General features: G+C 39.5%; 1 protein-coding gene across 10 annotated transcripts in view; it reads right to left on the reverse strand.

Moving 5' to 3' along the window:
- DLGAP2 (DLG associated protein 2) overlaps positions 1-14176 on the reverse strand; it is a 469035-nt gene that overhangs the window by 334415 nt on the left and 120444 nt on the right. Inside the window, exon 1 of one of the 10 annotated variants that reach the window (XM_068678459.1) lies at positions 13969-14049. The exons of the other annotated variants lie outside the window; for them this stretch is intronic. The gene's annotated coding sequence lies outside the window, so the exon portion shown is untranslated. Of the gene's footprint in view, positions 1-13968; positions 14050-14176 lie in introns of those variants that run through there. 10 annotated transcript variants of the gene reach the window in all.

Here is a 14176-nt window from a genome sequence, read left to right on the forward strand (position 1 = left end):
CATGTCCAGATGGCATAAATATTTTCCACGTTTTCATGACAAAAGATAAAGATAACACAAGAAATGGTTAGAAAGTGGAAGCATGTGAGAGTGTAACAGAGATTGATGGTCCAGAAGTTTCTCTCTTGTCTAGATAAAAAATGATGAAATGTGAGTGAGGAGAAAAAAAAGGCAGAAAATAGCTTAAAAGAATATTCATCATTGTTCCATCAAACTCGGTCCTGCCTTGGGAAAAGCCAACTGTCAGATTTTCTTGGTAATGTACAAAGACATATAAGGCTCTTCCAGACCCTACTAGGAAAGCATGAATTTTCTTAAAGCAGTATATTTTTGAGCATCTGAGCTACTCTTCATTAACCTAGTTTTGAGCTTATCAAACATGCAGTAATGAGCAAGAATGGCCTTCCCATACAGAGCAGGATGTTAAACATGGTCCAGTGGAAGATACCCTGATGGTTCTGATCTTTGCTTAAAGACACCTGGACTCTATAGGAATAAAGAGATGGGGACATGATTTCCAAACTGTTCCCATTTGTGTTGGAAGATACAGTGTGACCAGCAGGGCTAGGGAGGTGATCGTCCCCCTGTACTCGGCTCTGGTGAGGCTGCACCTCGAGTACTGTGTTCAGTTTTGGGCCCCTCGCTACAGGAAGGACATCGAGGTGCTTGAGCGGGTCCAAAGAAGGGCGACGAAGCTGGTGAGGGGCCTGGAGAACAAGTCCTACGAGGAGCGGCTGAAGGAGCTGGGCTTGTTCAGCCTGGAGGAGGCTCAGGGGTGACCTTATCGCTCTCTACAGATACCTTAAAGGAGGCTGTAGAGAGGTGGGGGTTGGCCTGTTCTCCCACGTGCCTGGTGACAGGACGAGGGGGAATGGGCTAAAGTTGTGCCAGGGGAGTTTTAGGTTAGATGTTAGGAAGAACTTCTTTACTGAAAGGGTTGTTAGGCACTGGAACAGGCTGCCCAGGGAGGTGGTGGAGTCACCATCCCTGGAAGTCTTCAAAAGACGTTTAGATGTAGAGCTTAGGGATATGGTTTAGTGGGGACTATTAGTGTTAGGTTAGAGGTTGGACTCGATGATCTTGAGGTCTCTTCCAACCTAGAAATTCTGTGATTCTGTGATTCTGTGATACTGTGAGAAAATACTCCAAACATATTCTCATTTTAGGAATGGGCTTAAGGATTATACTGAAAAGAGTCACTTTAGAGAAAGGAAAGTTGCTGAACTGGGTGCAGGGGAAACTGCTGTAAGCCACAACATCCAATGTTAAGCAAGCAACCAGTGGACATGTGGCAAAACTGCAGACCACACAAGATAGTGTTCTGCCACTATGCCTTTGCTTTTCATTTGAGATCATAACAAAAGAATTGAGACCCTAACAAAGAAGTTGGACTACCTTTGAAATTCCTACTTTCCTGCTGTCTTCCTTTTATTAGGCTTATTCTTTTCCAGCACACTTGGAAATGAAATCTCTCCAGACATTTGGGCCAGTCTATCAATCTGCACATACCTGGGCAGAAAATAAGCAGACAGGACTTTGTTTAAAATGTTTAGACCTTGCACTAATGAGAAGTGGGACCCAAGTAATAAAATACCACTGGATTTTCGAAACTCCATTCTGAAAGGGAAGAGACAGCAAGGTGTTACCTTCTCGCATTATCACCATTAGCACCATGCTTCTAAACACCTACTGATATTTTAGTAGATAGTATCTTCAAAGAAGAGACGGAAGAAACTGCTTCAGTTAAATAAGCTTTGTCTGCTTATTTGAGTAGCAAGAAACCCTGCCATCTCCAGTGTCACTGTGGCATATATTACCTAGTGGGAAAACATGGAGATGATCAAAAGTTATACTAAAAAAATTGCAATGCCTTCCTCTTTAAACTGCAGACTACCAACAATCAATGCCAATAAAAAGTGTCTCTTACGTGTCATCCTTTTGCGGACATGGAGTAGGACAACAGTTACTGCAGTTTGTGCAATGCTTGCTTTAATTGTGTTAGTAAGATCTGCCCTTGTTTGTGTCAATTAATGAGGAATATGCAAACTAAGACAAAGAAAAGCCTCATAAGAACTTGCACCTCCACTCATTTCTATGGCAAACAAACAGGAAAATTAAACAAGGCTCTTGGACAAGGAAAGTTTAATCTGCTATCCTTTTCTAATATTTGCAGTCAGGATCAGAAACACTAAAAGCTAAAATGTGAATCCTCCTTCTTATAGCTAGGTCTATTGTGCCTAAAACCTCTTGAGTATTTGAACCTAAGTGACATGGCACATTGGACAGACATTACTACAAGATGCATTGCTGTACCTAAGCAAACATTCTTCCTTAAATCTCTCTGAGATTCATCACTATGGCTTTTCAACAAGGCCACAGAAAACTCCAAAGGGGGATTTCAACCTCTTAAAGCCAAATGCAATTTGGCATAATATAATAACGATGTGAAGAACAATCTATGGGTTTTAATTACTTGTCAAAATCCTATTACCCAACAAAATCTAGAAATACCTATTGTCAATATCAGATCTAAATGAATTCTCAGGAATATCAATCCCAATATGTTGTTGCTTAACAGACAAAATAATCAGAAAAAACCCTCCGTTCATAAGCTCATTTCTATACCACCAGCTGCAGTGCTGGTACCTCAAAGAAAACATGAATGTTCATTTTAATTTCACACTCCATTAGAAATACAGGTGTAAAAAATATCTAGAAAGTGAAAAATGACATTTTCTAATGGGAAAATACATAATTTTAATGTCCATATCAATAATAAAATAATTGAAATCAGAATTATTTAAAATATTTAAGGGGGGCTTTCCTTTCTTTTTCAAAGCCAAGATAGCCCAGTTTTTGATCGATAGGGTAACTACCATACTTTGCATCTATTGACCCTCCTATATAAATCACCATCATTTGGGAGATTGGAAGAAATTGATAAAAATTTCAGTCTGATGCAATTTTCCTTTTGAAACTGCGGTTTACTAAGTCACCGTCTCCTTGGTATAAGTCCCCACTGTTCTGAAACAGAATTGTGTTGAAACATTTATGGCCCAATCATTTGTGCAAAAGGCTGCTTAATGTCTTCTTACAGAGGCCTCAATCCTGTAGAAATCTGGAATGGTCCTAATATTGACTAGCAAAGGTGATCATAAATCTGTGACATGTAAGAAGGTTATTGCAGGTTAGGATGTTAGAAATTATTTGTATTCTTCTGATATCACCTGGGTGGAAGATGCAGCTGTGAGCAGGACTTTTTGTGAAAAATCCCCCAATAAGGGGTGATGCAAGACAATGTTTACATGTCAGTTTCTGCATTTTTTACATTCCTAGTGTTTTTGAGGAGCAAACAGTAGATTTGATGACAAGATTGGAGATGGCACTCTAAGAAGTAAAATTGATAAGATATTGGTAAGCAGCAGAACCTCCAGAACCAAGCTCCTGGTTGAGATCTCACCCCACCATACAGTTTGAAGCCAAAAAGTCCTAGAAACAATGGTGAAAAAGATTTCCTCTGATTACCTCTCTTGAGTTCAATTGTTTTTATGTTATAATAAAGAAAAAAAAACACTGAAAAAAATTTAACACTTATAATACCAGCTGAACAACTTCTTGCAGAGAAAAAGAGGTTCTGAGGTTGTAGCACAAGGAATACAAAGAGTATGACTTGGAGAGCTAGCTTTGTGTAAGAAACCAAGGAGAAAGAATCAGGGAAAAGCAAAAGCAGATAAACAAGGCTTTGAGGAACTGGAATAGAAATGTACGTCCACAGCTGCAGAGCTGAAAGGCTTTCTCAAGGCCCTGAATGGCCAGAGGAGCCTCCTGCCCATGGGTCTCCTGTGGAAGCACCAGCTCTGGGTCATGGCCTGTAGGGTTACACAGCAGGTCATGTGTAAACATGACTTTTCACATCATCCTTACCTCCAGCATGCAAATATGATTACTATGTATGGCTAAGGTTAAACATGTGCTAGAGAACCAGAGTTTGGGCTTTTCAAGTGGCAACATACTGTACGGATTGACATCACGTTCAGGTCCTTGTTCAAGCTGATACACAGTGATCTGAGATGACAAACTTTCTTCTGAAGGTGAAATAAAGTCAAGTTCTGTAACCGCAAAAGTCGCCATGAGACAAAATAGTTGTCTTCTGGCCATATCTCATCGCAGACACTGGCACTAATCCATTTCCAGGCCTCACAGCTCATAAACTCAGAACTATTATGGACTCGATAAAGGCAATCAATACATTAGTTAAGTGAGATGGAATGATTTAGCTCTTAGGAAAAAAAAATATGTAGGGCTCAGTATTTTTGTCCCTGTTTTTGAGCATCTCAGAAGAGCATATTAAACCTCAAGAAAACAGTTCACACAACAATGCCTTGGCACATCCACTTGAAATTGAAATGGGAAAAGAAAGATTTTTAGTTTTGTTTAAATAAACTGAGAGGTCTTCAAAGCAAGGGCTGCTTCTGACTGTTTTACAAAGCCCTCTTGAATGGCTTTTCTTCTGAGGCCCTGCTTCATACTGAATATATGCAATAGCTTGACAAAATGCTGTTTTCATTTCCTATAAATTTGAGAAGTCAAACTTTAAAGTATCTGCATATCACCGGCAAACGTTTCAAAGGCAGAAAAACCTACATTGCTTAAATGAGTTTTCCCCAGTGTCAAACCTAAGCTAGATATAAAAAACATGGTACAATGGTTATGGGAGGAAATTTGGTGCACTGGGTCCCACAATATGCATTAAAAATAACATTCTGATACAAATACCCTTCAATCTTCTGTGTTAACCTGAAGTAATAAAGGTAAACAGCTGTGTATATGACAACATAAAAATAATCAATAGTGTTCACTGACTTCTCACAGTATTTAAGAGGCCTATTTTATCAACGACTCTGCCTTTTCCTTTAGAAAATAAAATGAATTGTTTTAAATGTTTCTTTTGGGGGAAAATATATATTCACAACATGGGATAGGGAAACTACATTTTTGTTATGAAGGAAACTCCAGAATACTTTCATGAAATTATATACAGTATTCAGTATTACAATATTCGACACTGAAATGCATGGTAATTTGACATAATAGCAATTAGATCTTCCACCTCCCCAACCAGCCTACATTGTCATTGCAGGGAACCTTGCTCCCACCCCAAAACAAAGTTTTCAGGATGACCCGTACCACAAATTTTATTTTATTTTTTTATAATCTTGAATAAATTCAGAGGCTTCAGAGGCTTCTAGCATAAGCTGTGACTGTTCAAATGTGCAGTGAAAGAACTGTTTAGCAGGTCTACTAAAAATAGTAAAGTTATTTCTGACACAGCAAACAAAATAGAAGAAATATGCTTTCAATAGACTATTCCTATTAAGTTTCACATTTATTGCAGAAAGACAATGGACTCAAGGCTACTTATTAACAGTGGTTAGGAACAAGAGGTAAAATCCTCTAGCAACAGCTCAGGAAAGCATATTACCATACAACTGTCCACCTTAAGTCTTCCTTAAGCGTGGCTGAGGGCCAGGGAACAATACGACAAAAAAGCAGGTATAGATTATTTAACCCTGCCAGGACGCAAAGGAAAAGCATCTGCAATAACATTAATATTCGCAGCGGCAACCTTTGACGCTTTCATAATTCAGGTGTGACCTCAGTGAGGAGCTTGGCAGAAGACCACTGTGTTTCTGTGGCTGTAGCTCTTTATGTAAAGGACAATGACCCCCCTGCATCAACCCTTCATTGTAATTGCCCAATAAGACCCTACAAATGTTTGATAACTAGGATTTTGCAGACTAGAACTGAAGCACACTGGCAAAGCTTCTATGTGTAGAAGTCACTATGGTTACTGCCTACACTTGCTTTGCCTCCAATAAAATCTTTCATTTCCATAAGCATTAAAATTCACCAAATGCACCAAAATTATTCAGACAGGAGAAAAAAAAATCTTTGGTTTATCAGCCTTTTAGCTGTGCTGCTTTTACCTTTTTAAGCTGAGACCCTTAGCTGAAGCACATTATTACACATCTGGGTATGGGGACAATTACTGCAGCAGAAACCTTGCGGTGGGAATGCTTCATTAGGCAGCAGCTTCAGCAGCGTGTGCGGAGTAGCTCGCTGCTCCTGGCCAGTGCAACGCTGAAACCCAGAAAATGCTACAGCGGGTGCCAGATGAGAAGCATTAGCTGGGGACCAAGCCAGCCAAATTCAGAGGAATACACTTAGCATTGTTGTAAATCTTTCTGTTTCTAAGAAAATTAAAAGTTGGTCTTCCCTGATTAGATTCCCTGTCTGATGGAATAAAAAATAGCTACACGTAAAACAATTTTTTTTTTTTTTGGTTTTGCTTTATTTTATAGCAATCAGCATGCTTCTTCCTATCAAGTGTTCTTACATAAATACCAAGCTGGCTAAGCCTTGCATTTCCTGAATTTATTGTTATTTGGTATACCATAAAGCCATTAAACCCCATTTCCTACTTCTATTCTTTTACTGCTGGTAGCTTCCTACTCAAGTTCCTCCCGGCATACTAGGAGATTTTGCTCACTGCTATTGTCTGTTACTCTGCAAAGCTGCCTGAAGCACCGTCCCCACTCCTGCTACACCCAGGTAACTCATTCCTCTTCTCTTCCCCTCAATACCTCCTCACAGCTAGTTGCCTTTAGTCACCAGGTGACTCGTCTGGCAGAGGTGGATCAATGCACTCTTTATCAGTTCAGCTATTTCCCTTCATTTCCCCTCTATCTCATTTCGCTGATGATCACTTTAGGTGAAAGCTCTTAATATTACTCTTCATATCCTCAATGAGGTCCTCTGCGAAGGTCTCATTGTGAACCTTTCCCTCTTTTACAGGAAGCACAGAGTGCTCACTGGCAACAGAAAATTCAGGCAGAATGCTTGAAATCATCAGCAGGAACTGCACCGGACTATAGCTCTGGTTCATACAGGATCTACAATCCCTAACAACACCCAATTACACTTAATTTCTTCTAGCTCTGCCAGCCACAAATACTGAGACAACACTACCTCAGACAGCCACAAACAGAGCTTTCCTATAATCACACACTCTCTTACAAGGTGGATATGCAAAACGCAATTGATGTTGAGTTTTGAGCAGGTAGGGTGTACTCAGATCAGATTTCTTCCTCACAGGGTGGTGAGGCACTGGCACAGGTTGCCCAGAGAAGCTGTGGATGCCCCATCCCTGGAGGTGCTCAAGGCCAAGCTGGATGGGGCTTTGAGCAACCTGGTCTGGTGGGAGGTGTTCCTGGCTGAACTGGTTGATCTTTAAGGTCCCTTCCAACCCAAACCACTCTATGATTCTATGATTCTATTTCCAACCTGTAAGAAACAAGAATACTGTCTGTCATACCATTACTTTCTTATTCCAATAGAAAAACAAAAACTTTTCCTGTAATCCCTTGGTTTCAGAATAAAAGACGATGCATTAGGTGTCACATGAAACAACAAACCACCAGTGGTCACCTTTTCATAATTTCCATTCATTGCATACATAATTCATACATTAAAGCAGGAGGAAGGTACTTCCTGGAAAATCATAGAGCTCAGCTGCTAGTTTAAAAGAGTTTAATCTATGGTCTGAAATCTCTAGTCTCCAAGGACAAAGATGTCACAACTACTTTATGCCTTCAGTAGAAGTCATCAGTATCTACCTAAGTAATAGAAACTGGTTTGAATGATATTGAAGAAAATTGTTGTAATAATAATGAGAATGTGAAAAATGCTTTCCTTCTGATGAAGTCTTACTAAATAAGTGGACTTGTGTCCAGGCTTCAGCAAAAATAGAATAGCAGTTTAGTGGGAGTTTACAAAAGCTGTGTAATTGTGGAAGGAGAGTTTCCCAAAAGGCTTATACTTATTAGTAGAGTGCTGCTCTGACTTTTAAGCTGTTTTCTGTTATTATTGCCTGCATACTTGTGCTACCAGCTTCTTTCCTGGGAGAAATGACAAAAAAAAAACCATAAAGTGACCTCTGCATACTACCCATTAAGTACGTCACATCATGCTACTTAAAATGTTACAGGCTGGCTGGCACATAAGCACATTTTCTTCTCTTCAGAAACACACATACCCAGCACAATGAAAATTCACAGCCCTGGCTGTTTGGGAACCTAAGTGGTCAGCCCTAAAAATGGCTTAATATAGGGGTTCGGCTACAACATTACTAGATAGGGACCAGAAATGACAGAATATCCTACTCCATGAACAAGCTAAACTATAATAAGACAATATTTAAGGCAAATACAGACCTTGTTCAGATTAATTCAATCCAATATAGCAATGAAATGTCCTATAAAGCTGTGAGCTATGCTTTAGAAAGCATTCCAAGTGAAGTTATAAGCACACAGAAGATATGCCCTCACTTTACCTAAAGCACAGGCAAATACAGTGCCCATTCACAATCACAGCAATTGAGTACATAGTACAAAGAAAATACAGCTATTAAAAAGACATTATCATACAGTACACAGCTGGCAGCTAGATTTAAGTAGACAGTGAGGATGCTGAGGAAATGGCAGCTTTTGTGGGCCTGGAAGATGCTACGAGACAAAGTGACCTGCAAGAAGTGAACAAGGAGAGGGGAGAACAGGAAGCCTGAGAGAAAACAGCTAGGGGTGGGAGCTGGGATAAAAGGCTTTGCTATTAGCAGAGAAATCTGTCCTACAGCCTGCTCTACCATACCCATATCCATATGAGAGGAAGAGGGAAGTCTGCAATTGCTCTCCCATGTCACGCTTGAGCAGGGCATCCGCTGGCAACAGGGCTCTGCCACCCAGCCCTCCAGAAGAAAGATTTCATCTTTAATCCTCACGCTTAGAGTCAACTCCGTTATAACACAAGGGCACAGCTCCATCTAGAGGGCAACTATTCCCTCCGCTGTTCTAATGGCATAATTGCATTTCTAATGTCTTTTATTTATCCACAGGTCAGCGCATACTCCCAACAGCACTCCAAGCGCTGCTCCTTTGGCAGCAGTCTCCAGCGGGAACACACAGGCTAACCTCAAACCTCAGCTGCCTCACCTTCTGCAAAGTCTGAGCAGCCAAAAATAAAACCCAGCTTTCCCTGAAACCCACCTCTTCGTTTGAGTGGTCTCCAATACTGAGCCTGCTACCGCGATTTTGCAGCATCCATAAAATGCCAGAGGTTGAAGGCTACTCCCACCCTGGGGAACTGCATGGGGCCCGAAGGCAAAAGGCTTGTGAACTCCTTACCACTTGTGTCCCTGAAGAAATAGGCAGCCAACCTATTTCTCATTAGTATATTCATAAAGACATCTATATTCAGTAGCAAACTGAGCATCAGTAGTTAATATCAAGATAAAGAAATGTTTTAAAATGCTGAGATTATCGAAGAGGATGTTTATAATCCTTTCTGTTGCAAAGACTTTCATTAATAACAAAGAACAATTCTCTTTTTTTCTATCAATCAGTTAACAAATATCTCCAGGAACACACATGGAGACTTTTAAGGAGGCTGACAATCCTGAGAGCATTAAATCCCACTCTTCAAAAAAGCTAATATGGAAGTTTAACTTCATCCTCTTCATTGCCATGATGTGGGCTGTGTTCCAGGCTATTCTCACCGTGGAGCTTTTCTTCTGCACTGATCAGGACTTACAAAGCCCTTGAGTAGATGTCTCTGAACACCCCTTTCTCCCTGTTGCAGGCCCCAACCTGTACCACCGTGTAATTTTAAAAGCTTAACCCCATAGTAACTTGCTATACTACTTTAAGGGCTTATTTCAGTAGCCAACCAGTTATATCAATATTCTTCTTCACTGTTTTGCAGGCATACAGGATATGTATCACCAAATACGCACCTTTTATAAATCAATATATTTAGATTCAGGCAAGCTGCGTATCTGAGCAACAGAACAGCGAGATTGTTGTCCATGCATTAAATTTCCTCTGATTACTCATTTATTATACAATAGTGTTCTAAATTTTACCCATCACTTCCTTCTTGTGTTTGTTAGTGAGAAAGAAAATTTCAACTCAGGCAAGTTTTCTTTTTTGATAACAGCATATTCTGTAAGCTAGGTATAAGCAGTTGCTGTGAACCAATTTAAGATTAAAACTGCTGAGCTCATGACTGTGTGCAAGACATGCTTGGGAGAAAAATAAGAAAAAATTTAAAAAAAGAGAGAAAAAGAAAAAAAAAAAAAACAAATACACATGACTGCTCCTTCTCCTGTAAAGTTTATTCACACTACTGGCTACTCTTTTCTTATATTTTTAAGGAGTTCAGATTTTAGAAACCATCACTTAAAACAAATCTAGCGAACTACACAGTCATTTCTTCCCTGACTTCTTCCTACCTTAGGAATTCTGATACAGTTCACTGTTTCTCAAAACAAAATTAGTTGCAGTGATGAGTCACATTTTTATGGTAGCAAGGAATATAAGATGTATGGCTTTTTGTGTATCAAATGTAGATTGGTGCATCTGAAGATTTATAAGGTCTTTTCTAACAAAAGTTCAAGATCATGGATGAAGAGCAGAGTCAATGGTGGCAAAGAAATTTCAGTCACCCAGTGGACTCAGATGGTTATGTAAATACTACATATTACTCAATGGCACTGAATCTGTATAAACACCTATGGCAAGAGATGGGTATCAATCCCATGGAAACACCAGAGTGGACCTCCAAGCAGCTATACTGAGCATCAGTCATTTTCACTCAAAAACATTCCCACCTTGCCATACAGTGATAGAATCACTAAGGTTGGAAAAGACCTCCAAGATCATCTGGTCAACCCATCACCCTACTACCAATGTCATCCACTAAACCATGTCCAACCTTTCCTTAAATACCCCCAGGGACAGTGACTCCACCACCTCCCTGAGCAACCCATTCCATTGTCTGACTACTCCTTCCGAGAAGAAATGTTTCCGAATTTCCAACCTGAACCTCCCCTGGCACAAGTTGAGGCCATTCCCTCTAGTCCTATCACTGGTTATCTGTGAGAAGAGGCCAACCCCCAGCTCCCCACACCTTCCTTTCAGGTAGCTGTAGAGAGCAATGAGGTCTCCCCTGAGCCTCCTCTTCTCCAGACTAAACAAACCCAGTTCCCTCATAGGACTCATGTTCCATCTCAGCTTCATCCCTTGGCTTCAGGCCCAGACCAAGCCAGTGCTCAGGCAAGTCCTGCCTCTTTGCAGCCTCCGTCAGAGCTGCACTGAAAGTAGTGTCTCCAAACTCAGTGGGATAGATGGCCACAGAGGTGGCACCACCTCACAAACACATCTCACCGCCCCAGCCTTTACATGCGTGGTCCAAAACTGAAGAAGATGCAGGTGAGAGATAGACAGCAAAGTTTGTTTTTTGCAGTCTCTTTGCAGTCTCTTTGTTAAAACCTGAATTAATCTAGTTGGATAAAAGAGAAGAACAGCTTAGGTCAAGGTACAGTGAAAGGTGAATAAAATACAGAGGGCTCAAAAAGATGGATAAGATGATCTACTATGGTACTTATCTAAAGAAGTGGTATAGGGTAGAGATCATTTACATAAATGTTACCTGGCCCTCTCTGTGTGTCAGGAACATACACAACACACAAAATCCTGCCCTTTCTTTGATATTTAGAATGGTTTATCCCTTTCTTGTTCTACCTGAAAATGGTTGAATATATGAGCAGTGACTTCCGCAGACCGAATTACAGAGGTATAGAGTGTAATGCTAAAACTTCAAATGTCAAAAATGAAACAAGACTGAGACTATTTCAGTCATTGTAGATCAGTGTTCTTGGTCTAAATTAGTCAGCTGCCTGTTATGCAAGATCATCCTTCTTGCTAGTCATTCTCACAGGGTATTTACAGAACACTACATGGGAACTGGTGAGAATCTCAGTGAAGGTACCACCAGGAGGAGGCTACTTAAAAAAGAACATACTGCATGCATTTCCAGGCAGACATTTAAATAGACATTTCTAAAAAGTATTTGCTTTTTCATATGCTATCCCATACACACACACATATATGTAAATATACACATGCACAAACCGTATTTGCATGTCATTGCATGTAATATGGGAAGAAAGAAATATGTAAATATGTTTTAAAAACTATTTCTAAGGCTTGAAATATTTCTGATACTTTTGGATAGCATACACTTATTTGGAAGTAGTTTTCTAAATGCAGCCTTCGGAGAAGAGTATTTCACAAATCAAACTGATTCACTCAGAGCACATTTTGCCAAGATAACATTTACTGGAGTAGGGGGAAGAGGGAAGAGAGAAATCAGGGAAATTTGTTTTTATATCAACCCAGTGGAGTCATATCTTTCCTTTTCTGGATGTTTGATTCAATGTCCTGAACAAGTTGTAAACCATCTCATTAAAAAGATCACAACCAAATGCACACAGAATATTTTAGCACAACAATCTGTTGCACTTTTACTGTCTTTCTACCTTGCTTTCTGATATATCTACCCTAGCTGTCTGGGGTCTAGGTACAATTTCATCTGTATAGGATAATTTCTACCTGCTTAACACATGCTGAAAAAATCCTTTTTTGGGGAAAACTTAAGAAATGAAGCGAACATGAACTTGACTAGTCAGAAAAATCTCTCCAAATAGCCTTTAGCTGTTTGTATCATACAACAGCACTGTTCTCTGTGGAGTTATCTCAATTACTCTTCTATCAATACACTTACAAAGAAGCCAGGGAAGAGGAGACCAGTAACATTTCAGTTTGCCATCATTATTTTTACTGTATGTTTTCATTTTTTTTTTCTTAAGATGTATAGTACATGAATTAAAACTAGTTTAATTCATATTATTTACACAGAATACAATCTGATCTGCACTGATTCAGGGTCTGTAGTATCTTACTTTCTAATTCATGGAATAGGAAATTAGGATTGCCGAACCAAGCCAAGAGGTAGGCTACTTTTGTTTGATAAATAGAAGTATTTTTCAATAGCACTTGACCAGAAATGCAGGAGTTTCAGCAAAGCCCGCCAAACTCCAAATGGACTGTCTGATGATTTGGCACAACTTGAGATAACACTGAAAGCAAGTATGGCCAAATTAGTACTTGCATTCAGTTAAAATGAAATGGACTATAATATAAATAGATCAAAATTGGGCCCAGATCCTGCAATTCACTATGCAGGCAGATTGTCAAATGCAGAATCAGCACTATGGTGAGCTGAAAGCTAATGAAGGAAAGCTCTAAAAAAAAAAAAAAAAAAAAAAAAAAAAAAAAAAGGGAAGAAAGAATTGCTAGAAGAAAACAAAACTCTTCAAATCCTGCATGTAACTAATATTTGCTAAATACCACAGACATTAACAAACTCTTTAAGAGCAATTATTTCCAGCCCGTAAGCAATTCCTTTACTCAATGTAGTGAAAGGAATTTCATGCAACAGTGTGTCAAGCTGTTTTGGAAAAAGCTCCAATATAACCCTGACCACTATACCCACAGCAAAGCAAGTGTTTTAATAAGTATTAACCGGTCCAAGTAGCAGTGCACTTCCTGAGCAAAATCCAGGTGACAAGAGATTTTTGAAGGAGACTAAGGATAAGAGAGGAGTGAAAGGTTAAACATACAAATCAGAGAAAGAAAGGAGTCTGTAAATGCTGGGCTTTTTTTTGAGAATTACAGCCTACAATGCAGTTCCTCTGCTTCGTTTTTGCCCTAAATTAAGAAAACAAATGGAGCAGTTTGGTACTATGAAAGACGCAGTTTTATAGATAAATCTATTACACTAAGACGACAGGTTGCATCACGTTATATAAATCAAATCTTTTACTGTGACTCAAGGATCTGCTAGGAAAGTCAGAAATTCGGTTGAAAGAGATGCTCTGAAAAATCGGCAAACCTGAACATCAAGGAGAAAAAAATGAAACAGAGAAAACAGAACATGTTTCTAGACGTTTTACAGAGAAAAAATATATACAAATAATAAAGGAACAACAACAACAATAACAAAAAGCCTTACCATGTTTGCACAACTGTGTGTCTGTAGCCCATGCTATAAATGTGGATCCCTTCTATTCCCATCATCTCAGCCCCTCTAGTGGCCAGTACCTGAAGATCTTGCCTTCAGGAGGGACAAGATCTATCAGTATGTACCATTTGCTGCTGCTCTGGTATCTTGTCAAAGATTTTTTTACTTAATTGTGTAATTTTTTTCAGGAGATATAACT

Source organism: Anas acuta, chromosome 3 (genome assembly GCF_963932015.1).
Source record: "Anas acuta chromosome 3, bAnaAcu1.1, whole genome shotgun sequence".
Taxonomy (NCBI): Eukaryota; Metazoa; Chordata; class Aves; order Anseriformes; family Anatidae; genus Anas; species Anas acuta.